We start from the raw sequence: 19,736 nt of genomic DNA, 5'->3' as shown, positions 1-19,736 counted from the left end.
AAATCAGTTGGCACAAATGGCAAAAGGACCCTTTAGAAACCTCCCTTTTCTGTCTGTCACCACATTTGTCTCTGCTGTACCAAAAATGAGTATGTGCTACCAGTAAGGAATAGGCAGCGGGTTGGTTATGGCAGATCAGAAATCATCACGGCCATTGGGCTCTTTTCCATAATTACCTCCTACTATGAGCCAGAGAATGATCCTGCAATAGCAATTTCATGATTCCTGCCTGGCTCGTTCAAGTCCCAAGATTGCACAGGCCAGTGAAGGATGTCATGAACCAGATCATACTGATGCCTTGTAAGCTCAGAGGAAGACTTTATTGTGAAAGTGTGATTCCCTGAGTGATGTTACCGGAGAAGCTAGGCTGTAGGCAGTGCCACCTTAGATTATTTGACTCATGAGAAATCATTAGTGGTTTCATTTCAGGAGCCCAGGTAGCAAACTAATTCCTCTTAGACTGAAAACATGAATGAACTTGAGTGAGTGGAGGCTCACTCATCTCATAGCATATGTGCAGAAATGGATAGGTTTTATTATTTATAGAATCCATTTTATATGTATATCTAAAGCATAGAGATTGAAATATATTAGGAGTAAATGTTGCAGCCAGGCATGATGGCACATACCTGTAATCACAGCACCTGGGAGAGAAAGGCAGGAGGAACCAGGGTGGAAGGCCAACCTGCAGTGCCAGGACAGCCCCTCTGAAAAAAAAATTAAATTAAAATGAAAGAGTAAAAAAATGTAAGCCCAAGGACTATTGCAATAAAAAAAATTTGCCTGATAAGATATTAATTACAGTATAACATTAAAATGTTGAAAAAAAAGGAAATAATTAAGTGTATGATTTAGTGATAATTTAATGCTTTAAAGGGAAATTACCTTAGTAAGGGGAACAGGAGTTATCTCTGACTTGAACTCAGTGGCTGGCTCTTTGATTATCTCTCCCTAAAGGGGGAGCAGGCATTTTAGGCCACAGAAGAAGATGATATAGCCCATCCTGATGAGACCTGATAGGCTAGGATGAGATGGAAGGAGAAGAGAACCTCCCCTATCAGTGGACTTGGGAGAGGGGCAGAGGATGAAGAGGGAAGGAAGGTGGAAATGGGAGAAAGCAAGGAAGGAGGTTGCCGCTGGGATATAAAATGAATAAATTGTAATAAATAAATATATAATAAAATTAAATTTAAAAAAAGGAAATTACTCTTGATATGCCACAAAACTGACATTCCTTTCCTAGTAACCTTAAGTTACAGAAAACAACCCCAGCTGCATGTACATGTTGCTTGACTGCTTCAATGTGGAACATTCCTGCTTGCTACACACCTTCTTCAAGAGGGAATCACCTTTGGCTACGAGGTGTCTGATGGTAGATGAACCATCTAAATTGTTTGCACCGATTCAGGATGACTCAGGCTCTCTCTAGTGCATTCCTAAGGTTGGCTGAAATCTTTGTGAGAACTGCTTTGTAGTTCCTGGCTCCACCAAGTTTTCTGAAGACACTGATTACACAGTGTCTTCAACAACCTTCCTGATGGAAAACTCAGACTCTGCCCACCTGAGCCCCTGCTGCTGGCTCAGTGCACGCTCGCAGAATAACCTTATGTAACTCCTCTAGCTCAGGGGACAAGCCACTGCGACCCAGACATTATGACCACAAAATTCTTGTCATCTTTCATGTGTCATACTTTCAATTTTCACTTTTCAATAAATTAAGCTAGAATTTTAATAAGCAGAGCTAGATCTTTAAAAGGATACTTACATAGAAACAAAACATGTTTCCATTTGTGGGATAGGTACCCTTCCTGTTGAGACTCTAAAATAAGTACAGTCACTCAATTTTATTAAACTCTTAGTTGGTACCCCTCCCTCATTTATACTTTTAATCAATCAAATGTAGTGCTAAAATATAACCATGCCTTAGTACAAAATTTGGCAGTTTTAAGAGTTGAAGGAGTTTTCAGCTGTCCAAGAAGGAGAATAATTATTCAAACTGCTGAGTAAACAGTCTCTGACATTGTCACCCAAGGGCCAGACTTCCCACTTGCCTAGAATAGACACTGAAAACCCCATTAGGCCTGTACAGCTCCCACTTTGGAATTCTCATGTACACTTTGATCAAGTTTTGCTTAATGAAATCACTTTTCTTGATTTCTGCTTTCATCCTTTTTTGATTGTCTCAAATGGCTCTTCTCTATCCTCAAGTCTGACACATCTCTGCTCAACGAGAACTCTTACTAAAGCAACAGCTTCCATATGGGTATTCTTCTTACTGGCTGTGACATTTGCATTGCAAGACAAGCCCATTCATGTTTGCATATCTTAACCAACCTTTTCAAAAAAAATCTCATCAGAAAAATTTTTAAATAAATCAGAGAAAGTGAGAAGATAGAGAACATATTTATATATTTGACACAATTCTTTTACCAATGAACCATTCCTGAACAACTCAAAATTGTTTCACTGAGTCAACACTATTTCTTTAAAAAGTTCAGATTTTCATTTGTTGAATGAACTGCATAGAAAATACAATCTCTTGATAACAGGCCTCTTCAACACACCGAAGAGACCAAGTTTCAGTGCTCAGTGCCGGCCATCCACGCTATCAGGATCTCATCCACGGGTTAAGATGGAGTTCTGAGGTGCTGTGGAGGTTTGGGGTACCGTGTTCTGGACATTCATACACAGTAATCAAAACAATTTCTGATTTTGAAACTTTCTCTGGCACACAAATGATCCAAGTACAATTGTTAGGCAGAGTGTGTTCCACCTTCAAATGTGTGAGTGCTTTCTATTACACAATTTATGTTTTTATTCTCTATTCTTAGAAGAATTAACATTACACTTTCTAAGTTAGATTTCTGTAATTCTGCAGATATTGACAAAAAAGGAACTTCAGCATTTTGGGTTTGTCCGTTATTCTCAACTGAATTTTCATAACTGTTAGTATTAGCAGGGCTTCTTCCTTCTGGGAACAACATTCTTGTCATCTTACACCACTGCTCCAAGATGAAAGGAATGGAGTGAGACTGTGCTTAAGCTTTAAGAGGAACGATCAATGGATATTTATAACAAACACAAAATGCTTCGTCTTCAAAATACACTTTTTTCAATAACATTATCAAGTAATTATGTTATTAAATAACATAATTTAATAATATCCTTGTGCATCTAATATTGTCATGTTTCATCTATATATGTATAGCTTATACCACTAGACTCAAGTAGAGCTTGGCTTCATAACCGTCATATTTGTTCCAGGGAACATGTACACAACTTCTATGGAACCTGTCCTTTGAAAAGCTGAAGTATTGAAGGAAAAATGGATCCACACCGTGCTTTCAGAATTTTGGTGATTTAAGCAATCGATGTTATTGACTATAATTTAATCAGTAATGTTACTTTGATGTATCATTAAGTACAAGAACATTCTATGAAGTATATTTGTTTATTTTACTAATAATAAATGGACTGATAAGTAAAGAAATGAATAATTGGTTTGTTTTGCAACTCAATAAAGCCCATGAATAAATCACAAATTTTCTTGAGCTAGCAAGAAAATATGTTTTAATATGAAGCAAATCATTGTTGACATTCATTTGTAACTCTAACACATGAAAGGAAATAGCCATATCATCCTTACAAAAGTGTGTAGCACAAGGAAAATTAAATAAATGTTTATATATATTTAGAGTGCTACTACAGCACCTGATGGCCATTATTTCGCCATACAGTGATGCCAGAAAGAAGTTAACCTGGGGCCACAGTGGAGTGAGATTTCCATATCCTAAAAAGGCATCCCATATAGGCAATATCCCATCTATGACACCCCATACAGGTAGTCATAGTGTTATCTGTGTTTTCATAATGTTCATCGCTAACAGCTAACATCAACAATTTAAACACCCTCTTACATCTCAATTTTATCTTTTTTTTTTTGGCTTGTATTTACAGAGATATCTTAAGATAGAACTGAAATCACAAAATATCCTCAAAACCTTTGCTTGGAGCTTATACTCACAGCTATAAGGAGAAGTTTAAACTGGACTTAGTTTTGCCAACATAAACAGAATGTTCCCAACCCAATAAAAGATAAGTTCTGTGTTCACTGTATTTTCTTCCCACTTAAGATCATTTGTAAGATGACGATATAGCTCAGTAGTAGGGCACTTGCCTGGTATGACAAGCTCCACCTCAGCAATTGGTTATCCTACTCATGAGATAGGAAAGCTAGTCATCAAGTGACACCCAATACCTTCGGCAGCCTCTCTAAGCAGGGAGAAGGGTCCGGAGCATCCAGGTAAAGAATGAGGGGCAAAAACATCGGGTGACATAGAACTGTGTAAAAGGATGGCTACTATTTCATTTGTCATTTCCCTTTTGTGATTTCTCAGCTTGGTATGCCTGTGGGATACTCTTACATTTGTTAAGGAGATTAAAGGAATTACCAAAATTAACAGTCCTACAAAGCAAATTTTAAGTCAAGTTAGCTTTACAATTAAAATATTTGTCCCTGGGCTGCTTTCACAATGCTACACCTTTGTCTTTGAAGAACAATGAATTGACTTTGTAGAACTGTTAGTGTGATGTGTGGCATGTGAGCATGAATGGTACTTTGTAGGAGGAAACAGATGCTATCATGCCATGCCTTGTGAGCCTGGCACCTCCCATAAGCTTGTTGACAGAGCCAGATCCTTGGCTCAAGAGGCTGATCCATGGAAAGAGTCAAATAATGAAGAGAACAATGTAAAAGTAACAAAATATGCCTTCAGATACAACCCTTCATACGGAGACAGGGGAAATCCATGGTTCAGTAAGTGGTGGGGGCATATAAACAAATATAGAAGACTATAATAGACAGGCATGTTCTGTCTCTCAACTACTTGAATTACAAAATCCTTTCAGTAAGGAATGAAAAAACCTGTTAGAGCCTCACTCATGACGTTGTGAGATATGAAGACAGATGGGATCAGACTGTCTGTGGAAGCAGAAAAACGGAGTAGTATAAATACTCATTCACCTTGAGAGAAAGGTGAATATTTCTTACATAACTGGAAGAAATATGAGGAAATTCAGCTTTTGGTGGTCTGGCTCATAAAAACCATTCGTGATTTGGTTATCACCAGCTGTGGGTAAAATAAATATCAGAGACTGGAAAATGACAGAGAAAAGTCTAGCATTACAGAAATTAGTTATGGGAAGGGCAATGTTTGTTGTATAGCTTATCAGGCCAAATGGGACTGTGTTTACAGGAAACTCAAAGCCTGTATAAGCAAGCACCTAGTGGATGACATAAGACTGTGATGGTTTTACTGAGTCCTGTGGTGGTTTATCACTCATTATGAATTAGGAGAGGCTGTGAAAAATGTGAATGATAGAAATCAAAATATAAATTGAGTTTGTAAGGTGCTAAAAAGCATCACAGAAGCTGGGGCTAAAAGAAAGAAAATGAAGACCAGAATATCTATTTTGGTCACTCAACAACAAACCTGTCAAGATTTTTGTCACACCAGAATATCCAGAGGGGGAAAACAAACAAACAAACAAACAAACAACAACAGAAAAAAACCCTAACAGTTGTGCTGGTAAGTTGCTAGAAGGCTTTAAAGCCTGAACAACCATTTACAAGAGACATAAGCAGTAAAATACTACATATACAAAAGATTTAGCTTGACTTAGGAGGAGGCAATTATCCCCAGAGTATGTTGTATGGAAATGGTTTCCCACAGAACTGTTGAAAAGGCATGGGCCACAGTGCTGGCCAGCAGCCTCTTGAGCCAAGGTTCTGGCTCTGTCAACAAGCCTAGCAGCCTAGAGTGACTCTCTTGAGGCTGAACCAGGCCTATAAATGGAGACTATCTGCAGTGAGACCATCAGGGTTAGGATGTGAAGTGGTCTCACTGAAATAGTAATGTGCCAGATGGAAGAGGCTGGGTAGCTCAAGGAAAGGTTCTGTGGCTCAGACGGGTGTACATGGGGTGCTGTTTCCCATGTGTACTATTGTATTTGGTGTAAGAACTGACAAAAGTGGCAACGTCTTATGCGCTATATTAGACCCTGTTAATGTTTTCTCTCAGTACCCCCTCTGCTGCAGCAGAGCTTCACACTTCCCATACACACTACGTAGAAATGTCTTCTTACTCAATGCCCACCCTTAGTTGTTCCACAAATTTGTAAAAAGCATGTGGAAAAGCTGTTGACCGGCAGCTAAATTAAAGAAAAGCAACCTTCATGGATAAGAAGGGGCTTTCCTAGGACACATTAGGCTGTTAGGGAAAATCTCAGTACCAAGGATGAGTTATGTCTACAGTATCACAGATGGCTAGATCCGTGAAGGACAAGCATCACACATCACTTGAAGGTGAATAAGGACTAAAATCTGAAAAGTAAGTGAATAACCTGTAGAGCCAGGAGGAGAGATAGAAAGCAAGCTGCGAACAGGTGGAGGCTGCTTCTACTGTTAAAGATATCCAGAGATGTGTCTAAACAGGAAGCAGATTTTAGAGGCTGGGTGATACATCTGTGATTTGAAAGACACCACATGTTTTTGAGCATTTCAAGTGGTTTGCTTTTTAAAGTTCAGAAAAATAGGAGATAGATTTTAGAAAAGACCAATCAGTCATGCATTCATCCAGTGTGCATCTTGGGAGCTAGGAAGACATAGTTCTAAAGTAGAGTTCTGTTTGCATTTATAAAGAGAAGAGTTCAATATGCCACACTAAAAAAATAAATAAATAAATAAATTGTGGGAAACTTTATATAAAGGATTTTTAGCTTATATTATTTACTTATTTATTTATTATTTGTTACAATTTGTTCATTTTGTATCCTGGATGTAGCATCTCCTCTAATCCCACCCACCCTATGCCTCTTGCCTACCTCACTGAGAAGTAGTGGAAGAAGTAGCAGAAATGCATAGGTCAAGAATTCTGAAAGGGCAGTAAGTCATAAGAAAGATGGAATGCAGGCCCTGGGAGGGAAACTGAAGTATCTTCAGGTCAGAGGAGACTTACAGGGAACTACAGTTTATCAATACCTGGGATAAAGGAGAGGAAGGACATCAAACTTTGCATAAATTAGGAGGCACAGGCGTTTTCTAGTCATGAGGCTATAAGATCCCAGAGAACACTTGAAAGAGATGACAGGACAAAAAAGATGATGTAAAGGTTAGGGCTGATAATTTGACACAACTGAGAAAAAGTGTAGTGAGCAGTTTTCTAGATGTACACCAGGGAATGTCTGTGGGAGATGCTTCTCCGAGCAGAGGATCACGGTTCCTAAGAGCAGAGAAAGCAAACTGAGCACCTTTACCAACCCAGTCCTGTCTGCTCTTGAAATTACATGACACGTTACCAGTTGCTTCAAGTCCCTGCACCTCAACTTTCCTGCAACAAACCATAGCCTGAGATTATGAATAGGATAAGTCTTTTCTCTCTTAAGTACCGTTGTTCAAAGTATATCATCACAGCAACAAGAAAGCATTCTAAAACAGGTGACATCAATAGAATAGGAAGAAATATCAAATTATCATATGATGCTAAATGCCCATGCACACTAGAGCTGAAAAACAGTAAAGAAGCCAGAAACTTAAAAAAGTGAAAGATACTATAGATGCTGATGCAAGCTAAGTGGGTGATACAGGTGAGAAGAAACCCTGTTTCAAAGACTTTGACCTTGACTGGGTAGAACTTTGTGAGCATATGCATTGCACAGTATGTGGAGTGTCTAAACTGTAGTTTGAGGACGCAGGCTGACATGCACTACTTTAAAACAAGTTAGGTAAAGACAGGTAAATATAAATAACGGCTCATACTGTGCCCTCAAATGCCATGCTCCGGAGATTATTGTGATGGCACAAAGGAAAAGGAGAGGCAGTAGAAATGTTCCCAGGTGGAGGAACTATGAGGAGACCCTGTGGGAAGACATGATTATATATTCTGGAAGTGTTGGAGACATTGTCCCTGATAGTTCCCAGTTGTAGCTCTCTGTCCAGGACAAGTTCAGCCTGGACCAACGAAGAAGAGAAGAAGCAGGGAATTGTCTCTGACCCTCCCAGGACAGTGTGTCTAATGCTCAATCTGTAAGAACTGGAAAGATTTAAATATGTTAGGACAAATTAGCCCTGACTCATAAGTGCTTCCCCCCACCCCAAATAATCTGTCCTTACCCAAACTGAATGCAGGTTACTGCAACTATAGAACCTACGTGGAACACAAAACAAATAATACTATCTGTCTTCCACCCACATCCCACAGTAAAGGAAAAATAAAAAACAAGATGTCAAATGTTAGTTCCCTTTGAAAAGGCTCTACATGCTTGTACTGTCAGACATCAGAGGACAACATTCATTCTCCCTCCAGAAAGGCAATTTTGAATTCATTTCAGTCATTGCCTATAATTGAATTTAACTGCTGAAAATCCTTCTGTTGACCTCCACTTGATCTTCTACTGTTCTCTTCAATATAGTTCCTTAGAAAGCAAACTACAAACTAGTCCTTCTGACTTGCTGGAGTGAAAGTAAAGCTCTAAAAAAAAAAAAAAAAAAAAAAAAACCTGAAACATGAACAACCTGTAAAAAAAAAAAAAAGAGTCAAAGCCATCTGTTTAGGGAATATCAGATCAGATGCAGGTAAATAATTAAAAGAGTTCAAGTGAACTTTCTTTTTCATACAAAAAGAAAATTTCAGAACCACATGGTATAAAAAGTATCACATATGGAAACTAATTAAAACCTTGTCAAAGGAAGCTTGTCATCTCTTATACTTTGGTAAGTGAACAAGAAAATAGGATGAGATTGCTACAGAAATGGGCAAAGTAATTTACTTTGAAATTTGTCATTATTTATGAAAAAAAAAAATCTCCAGAAACCAAGTGGCATGTTCTGGGGATATTCCTATTGTTGTTTTTATCATTTTTAATTATTATTTATTACAATTAATTTACTTTGTATCCCAGTTATAGCTCCCTCCATTATCTCCTCCTGGTCCCACCCTTCTTCCCTCTTCCCTCCCAATGCTCCTCCCATAGTCCACTGATAAGGGAGGTCTTCCTCCCCTAATACCTGACCCTAGCCTATCAGGTTTCATCAGGACTCTCTGGATCCTCCTCCTCTGTAGCCTAGTAAGTGCACTCGGCCAGGGTGAAGTGACCATTGAGCAGGCAATGGAGTTCATGCCAGAAACAGCCCCTGCTCCCCTTACTAGGGACCCACATGGAGACTGAGATGCCATGGGCTACATCTGAGCAAGGGGTCTTCTTCTCTATGCATAGTCTTTGGTTGATTCATCAGTCTCTGCGGGTCCCCCTGGGTCCAGATATTTTTGGCTCTGTTGGTCTCCTTGTGATGCTCCTGTCCCTTCCAGGTCTGTCTATCCGCCCTCCCCCCCCGCCTTCTTCCATACTAAGCTAACTCATAGAAATTTGTAATCACAGAAAAAGAATTAAACTAAATTTGTAGTTATATGGCATCTCACCAATGACTTTGGCAAATTTCAAAGTCACAGATAATGAAATCATTGTATTAACTTAAAAAGGAAGACACATGAGCAAACAATTGAAAACCAAAGGCCCTTGTTTCATAATTATATACAAAAAAGATGCAATTACTCTGAATTCATAATTTAAAAACCTGAGTTACATGTATGACTCATTTAGTGTTTTATTAGAAGTAATTTATGCTCAAATACAAGTTGCCACTTGCTGCCATCATAACCATGAGCCTCTGTGACTATTTTACTTATAATTTCCATTCTGTTTTCACATTCCAATGATGGTTTGCTACACAGAGTTGAATACAGTTCACTGAACTTATTTTAGGAATATGGAGATTCCTCATTACCCATCTCTTCAGATCATACAAACTACACAGTGTGCTCTCTCACCCTCTTTGACATTATTAAATTTAGATCCAGATGAGCCTTTGAGTCATTGATGTACCTTTCTACTTGGGCATTCCCTCTAGAATCAGACTGAAGCAGAATGTCACTGACCCCTCCTGGGTGCTCTGTATGCAAGATCACATTGGATGCTCTCATCACAATTTGATTGATAAGAGTGGTGATGCTGAGGACACACCTGACTTCCAAGAAGTGCTGTATCTGGAATGGAAGACTGACATGCCTTTCACACATGGGTAGGTAGATAAAATGATATCCTCCCTTCTCACTCAACAGAAACAACCTGGCATAAAGGGGTTCTCATTTGCAGAAGTAACCTTGACTAGTAGAGAAGACTGAAACAACCTACACAGAACCTAGACCTAGGGATCCTTTTCCAAATGCCATGTTTGACCCCAAAGTAGGCATACCTTTTATGAAATAAAGGCTTGTTTTTAAAATGGGGAGGGGAAGAGTATGTATAGCTAATGAAAGCACCAAATAAAAACAAATTCAGCCCCCAAGTTTGTCCACTAGACTACTAAAAAAGCTACCAAGTAAGAATTACAGTGCCACTTTCTTCTTCAGAAAATAAAAAGGTATTTTAAATGCTGTACTAGTACAAAAGCAATTCTTACTTTCTTAACTCATAACACAATAGGAAATCATCACATGTATGTATGTCCACAAGTGTCAAATTCATACTATCACCATAAAAAACTCATCTTCACATTCTACTTAGTAAAATAACTCATTTAGAAATTAGTCAAAGAATAATTTGTTTTTAGCTTTTTTTTTCTAAATATAAATCTACGAAGATCAATAAAAACCCTTTAAATCTTGTTTACTCTAATTATGGCATTTATTTAGCTTTAACAGAGGGTTTTTTTCCTTTTAATTTACAAGCTCTAACTCTATGAAGCTATCGTCTTCTTTCTTGCAATCTATACTTGGGGTATCTTTCCTCAGAGGACATAGATAGCAAAATGTCACAGCAGAACAACTGGATGCTATTGTGTGATTTTCCTCAGACCCTAGTGAAGGGGCCAAACACATGCGTGAGCTCAGCTTAGCTGTTATGATTCAGTGGTAACCTTTTTGACCAGGCGCCCAGTGATTCTAAGCTTCGGGGCACAAAGTCTGCGGCTTGCCTTGATTTTGATCTCCTAAAACCTTATCTTATTTTTCTACCCATTCATGAAATATTTATTGTTGTGATGAATATGGCTTCATGCTCTCTAGGAGAGCTGAGAGTTTTGCAAGCAGCAATAAGTTTTTTCTACTTGGATGAGAGCTCACTGCACTAAAAGAATGCCCACACCCTTTTAAAGAAAACATTTCATCAAAGACCCCCAGGAGGCATCTCCATCTATTGAACTCTAATGGAAATTTCCAGTGCATTCTGAATGTAAAAGGGATAGTAAAACACAATCATCTCTTTGCCTTTTATCCAGACTTAGTATCCTTCACTGGCAGTAGGCTGGACTTGTTAAAAGGACATTTTTTGGTAGGCTAATAAGAGGCAGAAGGGCTCAGTGTTCAACAAAGGCACCAAGTAAAGAATGCCATGGAAAATCACAAATCTGGCTAACCAAAAAGGCAAGACCATAGTAGCCAAGATAATGGCAATTATAAACAATGTGAGGCACATGACAAAAGGAAGGAGATGAGTTTGAGGATGAAGCTCATTCAGTTAGGCCTCAAGATAAGATGTGTGCACCTATTTTGCACAGAAAGTGAACTGCACCCAATAGGTAGTGTTGGATGCCTTTGCTTCCACTACTGGCTTTTTGATTTAGATTTTAATAGTCTATTATTCAGCCAGTTTCCTAAATACACAAATCTCCAGAATGATTTTTAAGGTGTCACTTTTTGTTATTGTTGTTTTAATTTTTTATTAATTACACTTTATTCATTTTGTATCTCCCCATAAACCCCTCCCTCCTTCCCTCTGGATCCTACCCTCCCTCCCCTTTCTGCATTCATGCCCCTCCCCAAGTCCACTGATAGGGGAGGTTCTCCTCTCCTTTCTGATCTTAGTCTATCAGTTCTCATCAAAAGTGGCTGCATTGTCCTCTACTGTGGCCTGGTAAGGCTGCTCCCCCTCAGGGGGAGGTGATCAAAGAGCAGACCAATCAGATTATGTCAGAGGCAGTCCCTCTTCCCTTTACTATGTAACCCACTTGGACACTGAACTGCCATGGGCTACTTTTTGAATAATTTTCCCGCAAAGGAAGTACAAAACTCACTCTATTTCTGGTTGAAAAGACCCTTTAAGTCTCTTGCTCATGTTATTAAACACTCACCTATAAGCTTCTTTATCACTGCTATGTCTTGAACTTGGGCATGACAATCTTGCTCTTGATCTTTTTTTTTTTTTTCTGAGTTTTGAAACTTAACATATTAGCTTAAATAAATGAATAGGTCATGTTTCTATCTTATTTTCCTTAACTATTGAAATGCTAGACATCCAATAGATTCCCCCTTTCAATTTCTACATTACACTGAAAAGAGGACCACAAGGCAGAACTATTTTTAAATGGAATTTGATGTCTTGAGTATTCAGGGCCCAAGCACAGCTGACATTGGAGAAGATTACAGAGTGAAGAGCACAGATGAAGGTCTGTAATAACAATGTGGTTTTATCAGAGAGGACATTCTGCTTACCTTGCTTCCTTTATCTGACATCTAATCAAACTGGGATCAGATTATACCAGGAAAATTATATTTGTAACCCTGGACTCCATCCATTTCTACAGCCTAAAAAGTGGTCATGGTCCTTAGTCTACCACATCCGCTCCTTCACAGGGTGAATTAGCCTAGTATAACATATCTCCTAGGAAATTAATGCCATAAATAATACTTGCTCATATGAGTTTTGTCCAAGTAATGATGAAGAACTACAATTTTCCATTGCCTCGAAGATTATATAAAGGTCAAGAAAAGAAAACAGCTTTCCTCTGTCGATGCTGCTTCATTTTTCCAGAGCTATGTGAGGTCTTACTACTTCTGTTCTCAGTAGTAACAGTGCTAATGTTTTATATTTGTGTTTTATATTTAATTTGCAGAAACTCCTCTAAGCATCACACAAAACTTTGTGAAATGGCCTACATTTTCATGAAAGGAAAAAAAAATTCCTGTAGATCGTTTGAAAGCTTACTTTTTGTCTGCATAGTTTTGATGCCTGTGTATATATTAAAACAATACCTAAAATGATTTAAAATATTCAAATTGTTCTCTTTTATGCTTTTTCTTCTTTACACATATAAATTTATGTGGCTTTTTCTTTTGTTGTTGTTGTCATCATCAATTTTGCATTCCTACCATGGCATCTTCAAGAGACCAACGATTGTTTTTTAGTCTATTGCTATTCTATTAGTGAGTAAAACAGTGTCTGGGATAAATTAGAAACTTAAGGGCTAAAATGCTCTCACATATAAAAATAGAGTACCAGATACATTCTGGATTATTTCTTCTGAATAATTTTGATCTAATGAAAATAAGTATCAGTTCAGTGCTGACAAAGCATATAGTGGGGCTTGCTAGGGCAGAATGCTTTTCTGGCAGGTGGGAGGCGGGTGTGAGGCCCTGGACTTACTTTCTTTCACTGGAGATGGTAGGGGCTAGGTGGCAAGAATCAAAATGATGCAGTGATTGATATGGAAACATGTACCAAGTGGGCAGAATTTGAACAAAGATGGGTAGGAGAGTTCCTCTTGAGTACAGGCTGAAGGGTGATGAGACAAGAAGCTCCAGGGATGCAGAATGGCTCACGAGAGGCTCTTCAATGTGGAGTCAGAACACTCATTTGAAAAAGATAACTTTAAATGGAAAATTTACAGTAGTTCACACAAATAGAATGTTTCAGAAAAGAAATTAATGACTTGCTTAATAGTTTAATCTTTTTCCCAAGTACAATGAGCTCTTGAGTGTCTAGATCAATGATTCTCAACCTGTGGGTCTAACCATACAACATTTCAGTTATGAAGTAGCAACAAAATCATTTTTTTATGGTTTGGGGTCACTACAACATGAGGAACTATATTAAAGTATTGCAGCATTAGAAAGGTTAAAAAACACTGGTCTAGACTTTGTCCTGATGCAGTGTAGGGCAGGGAATGAAGAGAGTCAACAGCCCAAGACTTAGACAGCCCCTACTGTTCACAATCCTATGACTATGAACCTGGCTTTTGGAAGTTCAAGGGACCCACAAAGGCAAGCAGGATTGGTGCAGAGACATATCTGGAATGTCAAAGTATGACAAATGGATTATAATGGAAGACATTAGTTGGAAAATGACACTAGGAAATCAAAAGCAGTAAAATAATGTAGGTGCAATCTACATGGAAAAAACAGCTAATTCTAAAAACACATATGCTTGATTAAAACAAGACCTTCTAGCCTAAACAAGTTCAATGATATAGCACTTACGTGCACTGAATGAGTGCTGATCCTCAGCACTGAGCAAACCAAGGCTACAAAGACAGAGAGAGCAATAGAGTGATAGAGAGAGAGAGAGAGAGAGAGAAAGAGGGAGAGAGAGAGAGAGAGAGAGAGAGAATGCCGCCCTCCATGTTGATAATGAAAATATTTCAAGGCCGGAATTTATGTGTGGACGCACAGCAGTGTTTGCTTCAGTCTTCTTTGATAAGCTATGAGGCAGTGGATAGAAATTTGATTTGCTGTGTGTTGGAAACCTTTCCTGATTTATAACTTATTGTTACAGTATTCTTAAGTTTTTTTTTTCATTGTTACTGTTTGTGTGTGCACATGATGGGGACACAGGTGCCACAGATACCCTGCAGATACCCTGCAGAAGGAGGACAGCTTTCTGGAGCCAGTTCTCACCCTCTACTGTCACATGGGTTCTGAGGACTGAACCTTGAGCAAGCCGTTAACATTTAAGCCATCTTACTAGCCCCAGAAATGAATTTTGTATTAAGCATTATTTTTATTCTTTATAAAATTAACTTATATCTTGTGTCCTAGTTAGGTACTGTCTCCTTTATTTATTTATCTATTTCATATTATAGATGAAGAAAATCAAATATAAACATAGGAAAAACCCTACATAAAATATTAAATAAACTCTTAGCTTGAGTCATTGTCGGACATAGATGATGATTTGTGGCAGATGACGGAAGCCACAGCTGTCTGTGCTATGCCTGGCTTTGCAAATTAAGAAATTTGCAGAGTCTGAATTGACTGTCTTTCTGTGTTGAAGGCTACAGATTAAGTTCAGAGCTAGCTGCTTCCAATGAAGGTGAGGCACAAGTTCCTGCCTTGACTTCCCTCAGTGGTGGACCTTTACCTGGAAATGTAATTGACCCATAGTCCTCTTCTGGTTTCTCTCAGTCAATGTGGTATCCCAGCAACAGAGAAGTAAAATAGACACTCAGAATAATTAAAGTTAGAATTCTATTTTGGTTTGCTGTCATTGCATTTTCACTTTCTGCTGACTTCAAAAAAAAAACCAAGCGAACAAATAAACAAATGAACAGAAACATAGTCTTTTAATGGAATTGTTCGTGTTTCATTCCCAACCTGGTTGAACTGGAGGACTGAGGAGCTGGCCTGACAAAGTAAAACACCCCTGAGAAGACATATTATAGAATGAGTATGATAACACAAGACCCGTATTTATTAACCTTGTCACACACAGTGGAACAAAGTCACTGTGCAACTAACTCCTCTAATGTCTTTCAGAAGGTTGCGGTATGTTCTGTAGTGCAGGCTCTTGCCCGGTCATCTGTCAAGGACAAAAAGGCCGGAACATGAACGAGAATTACTTCTGGCAGCATTCTCAACAGATTTGCAAACAGTTTTGTGTCGTCTGTTCCAGGGCAGTGAGCCAAGGAACATTTCTTCAACCATAAGGTTGCAAAAGGAAATGGGCAGGTAGAAGAAAACACCTTTCTTGTCAGTCAAAGGAGGAAAACCAGATGCAGCTATAGATAGGCCAACGTGCTATTAGGTTGTACCTGGAGCATGATCCTTCTCAGGTGAAAATACCAGTACCTCAGATGGAGACAATAATGTTAAATTCCAGAGAAAGTTTTAGAGGATGCTACAGGAGGAAGACTGGAGATAAGCTGTGAGAGATCAGGATGACGCGCAGACCATTCTGTTTGGCTCTGTGCCTTGCCTAGTGAACACTCCCTGCTGACTAAATCAGAGGGCCACCCTGGCAAAGGACAAGACTTATCCTTGGAATAAATCATAGCAAATCCGCCTGTGCTTGTATTGAACTGCAACAGAACACTCACCAATCTTCTCAACCACATGCTGAGAGCCCAGGTTTTACTCACTTATGTATCCCCATACCTAGAATCATGTTTGAGTCTATAAAAATTCTCAACTGTGCTTGTCACCTGTGTGAAATAGTAAATTAAATTAATGAATAAATGAAAGGATGGATGGAAGAATTCTGCTTTGTCATTTCTGAGCTACATTTTAAGCAAATCTAATACCAAAATTTATTTTTACTCATTAAGCTTCTCAGTACAAACTGTCTGGTACTCTAGGGTATTCAAATTGAAAAATGCAAACATTCCATTCTCCAATCAGAGAGCTTACTAATACCATAGAGGCTTCACTGCTATGATGAAGAGACTTTTCAATTTGCATAATAAAATTGAAAAACTAATAGTTTTTATTTCTGCCACCTTTCCTGAACTCTCTCAAGTTAAAGATATTTTGCAAAAGTATATTTACTGAAGTTTATGGCAGGATCTGAAAATCTGATTAGTCAGAAGCCTATGAAAGTCGCTGGTTAGAAACATACTGACATGGTAATTGTCTTTTGTTTATTTGCGTGTTTGCTTTTAACCTGCAGCATTATATGTACCTTACAAATAAAGAACTGCAAATGAGCTGTTCATTTCCAAAATGTTAGGGAAACATGAAGCCACTCTTTTTATTGCCTCATTATGATCATTCTACTCTAAATATGCAAAGTGCTAGTGTTTCTACATCCAGTCTGTCTAAATACTGTTCTATGGTCACAAATTATGTTTACCTGCGCAGGCATTTTAATACAATGATATCATTTATGTTGTTTAAATTTCCTTTTACTTCCCTTAATGTTGATGTATTTCTTTTATTCAGAAACTAGGAATAGTATATTGTTTATTATTATTATTACTATTATCATCATCATCACCATCATCATCATCATCATCATCATCATCATTGTACCACATCAGAGAACATAATCAGAATAGAGTACTGGCTGCTTTTATGTCAACTTAGTAAAAAGTAGAGTCATCAGAGAGAAAGAAGCCTCAGTGGAGCCTCCATGAGATTCATCTGTAAGAGATTTTCTCAATTAGTGATCAGTGGGGTAGGGCTCAGCCCTTCATGAGTGGTGCCGTCCTTGGACTTGACTAGTGGTGCTGGGTCCTATAAAATGCGGGCTGAGAAAGCCATGTGAAAGAAACCAGCAAGTAGCATCCATCAGTGCTTCTGTATCAGCTCTGGCCTCTGGGTTTCTGCCCTGTCTGTTTTCCTGTCCTGACTTCCTTCAGTGATGGACTCTGATGTGGAAGTATAAGCAAAATAAACCCTTTCTCACCAACTTGCTTTCGGGCATGGTGTCTCATTGCAATATCTGTTGTTATGAAATGTGAAACCCACAATGTGCACTTACAATGAAGATTCATGCTATAGAAAGTAATCTATGTCTCTGAGCATTTACATCATGTGTGGTCTATTGCAATAGAAACCTTAACTAAGACAAATAATAAGAGTTCAGTACATCCATATCCCATTAATGATCCTGCATCTGTTCTTAATGTTCCTTACATTGATAAACATTTGAAAGATGGCTATTTCAAAAACAAATGCATCAAAGATAACACTTTCTCTGTATTCCAAAATCACAATAGCCTGTAACTACAGTGTCCTACTTTCTCTCTTGCTGTGATAGAATTTAAATTTAATTTAATTAAGTTTGATTAAGAATTAAACTTAATTTAAAAGGGGAGCAGTGTTATTTCAGATGAGAAGTTGTAGTCTATCACATTGTTGAAAGAATAAAGCAGAGACCATAAGGCCTGCTGCCTGTAGGCTTTTCTCTGACCTGGTCACCTATTTACACAGCTCAGGCCTACCAGCTCAGGTGCGGCTCTAGCCCACAATGGGTTTAGTTCTCTTGTATCAATTAGAAGTTAAGGAAATACCTCACAGACATGACCATAGCCAAATCCAATAGTGGCAACTCCCCAGCTGAGGATCCCTTTCCAAGGTGTGTCAGGTTGAAAGACAAGGTTGGCCATTACATATGGACCAAGGAATCATTAGCTTCCCTGTGTTTGGAACTACTTTTAGTATTTTAATATTGTGTTTAATCTTGGTTGTTGCTTTGACTGTATTTATAAGGAGGTAGATTTTGAAAGTGTCTCTCTGGATGTGTCTACCAAGCTATACCCAGAATGAATTAAACAAGGGGAAAGGCCCCTTCTGAAATGAGAGCCTGGGCAGAATAAAAATAAAAACAGGAGAAAGCTCATCAATAAAGATTCTCTCTTTCTCCCTTATCTCCCTGTGTTCCTATCTCTATCCTCACCTCTCTCTTGCTATTTCCCTCTCTTCCAGTTTTCCATTAGTTAAGCATCTCAGATCCACTTTGTCCTTCATACAATTACTGAAAAAATACTCTGGAACTATGAGTTAAATCAAAACTTTTCTCCCTCAAATTGTTTTGCTCATAATTTTTGTCACAGTAAAAAAAAAAAAAAAATCTCACAATATTCTTACTTTGGAATGAAAGTCTAGTAAAAATCATGTTCATATTTCATCTTTCTATGGGATAAATGACACATATGAAGTCAGTGGTCTATTTGTAGTATGTTTTAAAGTATTAATTGTCCTTTCATTTGAATATCATTAGGTAATCCTGTTAGCATTCATCCAGAAGCCAAATCTGCACCTTTTTGATGTCAGCTGAATAACTCAAAAGAACACTTGAAAATAGTCTGAAAAATTGGGAGTAGTTATAAATACATGGCAAGGGTAGGAGTGAGAGAGGCACTAATTTTATATACATAGGCCACCCTCTTCTGCTCTCCTAACAAAGCAATGTCCTCAGTGGTTGTGAAACATAGCACATACTATTTAAATTTCATTTTACTATTTAACAAGATAAAAAGTTAATTTAATTTGCTATTAAAATTTAGATTGTGTCTACTTCCTTTTACTAATGTTATTTCCAGAACCATCATTCCAGGAGGAATTATAGGAACACAGCTTATGTGTTGAAGAAAAAATCAGAATTATATAGGATAGTAATTATCAGCAATTGATGTTGCTTTAAACATTTCTCATACAAAAATATTACATGATGATAAACAGTTCCAGATAAGGGGACAGTTCTAAACATCTACCAAACATTCTCCACGTGTACTCTGCTGAACCAAATCTGAAAGTATGCATCATAGAACAAAGTAACACACCTAACTCCAAATATAAACTGAAGATGATATACAATCTCTGAAAGAAGTAGGACAACATTTTGGTATACACACACACAAACACACATACACACACATGCAAACAATTACACAACATACAGAAGTTTGAGTCCTGTATTTCACCGGGGCAGGTTTTTTTCTAGATTTTACTCAGTCTTTTGTGAACACTAATGTGTTATAAAACAGAGGATCTAAAACATCTGGCAGCTAGGATGATGGGCTCAGCAAATAAACCTGTATTGGGCAGTTCTCCCAAACTGAACTACGTACAGCAAGAGCAAAGCCAGCTAGCCCGATGTCAGTGTGCTGCAGAATTCAGGGGCCGTCGGATATTGTGGAGGGAACAATTTTGAGTTCATAGACTTCTAATAAGGTGATAACCTTCAGG

Source organism: Meriones unguiculatus, chromosome 17 (genome assembly GCF_030254825.1).
Source record: "Meriones unguiculatus strain TT.TT164.6M chromosome 17, Bangor_MerUng_6.1, whole genome shotgun sequence".
Lineage (NCBI taxonomy): Eukaryota > Metazoa > Chordata > Mammalia > Rodentia > Muridae > Meriones > Meriones unguiculatus.
This window is presented reverse-complemented; position numbering follows the sequence as displayed.